Source organism: Prionailurus viverrinus, chromosome A1 (genome assembly GCF_022837055.1).
Source record: "Prionailurus viverrinus isolate Anna chromosome A1, UM_Priviv_1.0, whole genome shotgun sequence".
In the NCBI taxonomy this organism is placed as follows: Eukaryota; Metazoa; Chordata; class Mammalia; order Carnivora; family Felidae; genus Prionailurus; species Prionailurus viverrinus.
The window spans coordinates 60,117,712-60,121,128 of NC_062561.1; the positions used below are offsets into that span (position 1 = coordinate 60,117,712).

At 32.0% G+C, this 3,417-nt stretch overlaps 1 pseudogene; it reads right to left on the reverse strand.

Moving 5' to 3' along the window:
• Positions 1-1,880: 1,880 nt before the first annotated feature.
• On the reverse strand, positions 1,881-2,373 carry LOC125163689 (40S ribosomal protein S6-like; annotated as a pseudogene).
• Between the last annotated feature and the right edge of the window lie 1,044 nt (positions 2,374-3,417).

Below are 3,417 nucleotides of genomic sequence, written 5' to 3' on the forward strand. Positions count from 1 at the left end.
TGAAGAAATGAGACAAGTGTTTACATAAAATTTAAAGAATGTAAAGAGCAGACACATTTATATGGATGAAGCATATTAAACTAAACATGCTAATGTCTGCCCAACTTTTGTTTGTTTGTTTGTTTGTTTGTTTGTTTGTTTGGGAGGGAGTGTGAATTGCTTCACAGGACAGAATTATTTGCTTTGGCATTGCCACTAATTCTCTGTAAAATACCTAGTTTAGTATAATTCAAAGTCAAGGATAGTCTACAAGCAGGTAAACCAGATCATTATAAACAGTGATTGATTTTCCACTGCAGACATTGCAGGGGTAAATGAAAATTATTTCACCTTTTACAAATGTATAGAACATGATCTTTTTCTCCATTCTCTTGAAGTGTTTCCTTGTAGACATAGTGAATCTAACTCTAACAGTATATGGGGATAAATCTCACTAAAGGTTAACCCCAGTCTCCAGTTTTTACAATGTTCATTTATCTCCAAGTTTTCAGGCCAGATAACCGCTAGATATGTTAAAATGTTGCACCAGAATTAGCTGGAGTCTCTGAGGAGATGTGCAGGAGACTGTTCAGAGGGCTTTGTCTCTTGAGTTTTCATTGTTCTTTCTTCTGCTTTACTGTTTAAATTTCTGTGATAGTCTATATGCTTTATATAAATGCAAATATGAATATTTACTCAGCAATTAAGTGCTTCTCTGTCTCTCTTCCAGTTGGTACAGAAGTGTTTTTTCTTTTTTTTTTTGAGGAGAAATGTTTTATTTCTACAATACCGAGAAATAATTTTTGCTTATTCCATATTTACTTACATATCTTAGTTGATACATATGCTTTAGGGATTATAATTTTTATATGTCTTAAAAAATAGAGGTGACTGTAAATCAATTTTGGTCAAATTTTTCAGTTTGATGTAGTTCTTTAAAAATTAATTTACTCTTTTGTTATTCATTAATTATGATGTTATTTTCATTTAATTTTATTGTAATGTACCTTAGAAAGCAATCTTTTTATTTGAGATATTTATATATAATAATCTGGAATATATATTTACTAAAATATTATATGGTCTATTCCCATTCTAGTCTAAAATTTTGCCTTTTAAAGAAAAAATAAATACTAATTTAATTAAACTTCCAGAAGATTATATGTATTATTCATACTTGAAATAAACCACACTTATTGGTAAAATTTCAGTTGTAATATAGGATAATTAATCAAAAGAAACAAAAACTATGTATATATGTATATACATATCTATAGCTTTTTTTGTTGCAAATTTCACTAAATATCACTTTATTCTTCCTCAGTCATTTGAAAAAGAAATACCTTGTTTTAAATTCTACTTCTATCTACTGAAAAAAAATGATTCTTTGATGTTCATTTGTTGAATTTTCAGAGTTGAGATTGAAAATTTGTTTTATTCCATCCTTTATACATGTTTATTATATTTTATTTTCCATCTGTCCTAAATTTTAGAGCTAAATTTTTATAGTCTTTATGGATTTATTCTTGCTATAGTCTCTGTCAAGAATATTTACTCATGTACATATTTATTAAATAAGATTTACATAAAATATTCAGCCATTTGTTTTAGAATTAATTCACTGCTCTTTGCATGTCACACTTTAGATTCTAAGACTTTGCTCTTAAGTTCTTTTTTGTTTTGTTTCGTTTTTGGTTTGTTTATTTTCAATTTGTGATCTATTTATTACTCTTAGAAAATCTCATTTTTGGCTGGACTCAGACTCAGAGGTTGAAGCTCTCAGGCCACTCCATCTCTTGGCGATCTATTCCTGGCATTTTTCTTTGGTCTTCTTCATTCTCGGACAAAAGTTTGGCATATTCTTATTTTTCTTAGCAAGCTAAGAGCACACACTGATGTTTTCATTGGAGGACACGTGGAGTAACAAGACACTGAATCTTGGGTGCTTTGGTTCTAGGTTTCTTACCTTCTTTGTTTAGGGACTTCTGGTGGGCATCATTCTTCAGAGAGATTGAAGAGTGTGTGAATTCTGCTAGCTCTTTGGGATCCCAGGCGATGAGGCACAGTAATATCAGTAAGTCCATGAATATCCTTCTCTCTCTCCTCTCTCTCTCTCTCTTTTTTAATGACTAAGTTGAGACCACTTAGATTGGCATCCACAATGCAACCCTGAGCAGATTTGCACTTTCTTTGTCCAGTCCTCCTTGGTCAATAGCAGGAATGCCCCTTACTCAGCAGCAGGTGGACATGGCCATGGGTCTCGATACCTTGCTTCATGAGGAAGCCTTGCTTGTCATTGTCATCACTAATTCAGACCTTGTAACCCTCACATTCTTCACTCAGAACATCAGCAGCAACTTCTGTGGCCATACACTTCCCGTTTGCATTTATCATCTACTTCGATGAGTTTCTGGCAGCGAGGAGCTGAGAATGCTCAGCTTCATTCTAGAGCATCTTACTGCCTCTCAGGCACCACAAAAAAGAGCTTAAATTCTTAATTTTACTTCATCGCACTGGAAAATTGAATTAAAAATTATATTACTTCAAGAGTTCAAAATCTATCAGATATGTTTCCTTTTCATTGATTTTTTTTGCCTGCAATATAATGGATCCTATGAATGAATCTACATTAATTATGTCTTTTCAATACAGAAAATATTTAGTTTCACTTGAGTAATAATATAAATACTTGTATGTATAGTAATAAAACGCAACCAGAAAGCTTCATAAGGAAACATAGCCGGCATTCTTTGTGCTCTTCAAGTTTTGCTCTGCAGATGAAACAGAGTTTGATTCTTTTTATGTTCCACGTGAATTTTGTTTCTGTATTTTCAATATTGTGCCTAGGTGGCTATTCCTTGTGTTTTGAATTCTCAACAATGAAAAATTACTAGTACCTTTCATAAACCACTCAGTATTATTTCCCACATATTTATAACTTCTTTATATTTAATGAACATTTTCATATACCAATCACCAATTTATCATCAAAATACCGTAGTGTCTTTAGTGTAATTAAAACAATTTATAAACTTCATGATTTCTTAAAAATATTTTTCCTGCACTTCTCCATTCTTTTGTTTTATTCAATAATTTTATAGTAAGTATGAATACGGTTTCCAAATCTAAAGCAAGCCTAAACCCCTGGAGTACTCCCTATCCTCACCAGGGAGGGCAAAAACCAGGCTTGAGCTTTCATTCTTAACCGAGATAAATTTTAAGAATGAAAATTCCTTCTATCTCAATAAAATTCAAAGAAGTTATTTGTCTTGTGATGAAAACAAGCAAGCATGTAGACATCCTCAATGAGATCCAGTCTGATATTAAAATAATAAAGCAGGAATGAGTGGTTATAAAGAACACAGTGGACATACAGAATATAGACAATATAAGAGAAGGTATAAAGAACTCAATGGTTGGATTGAGAAGCAGAATAAT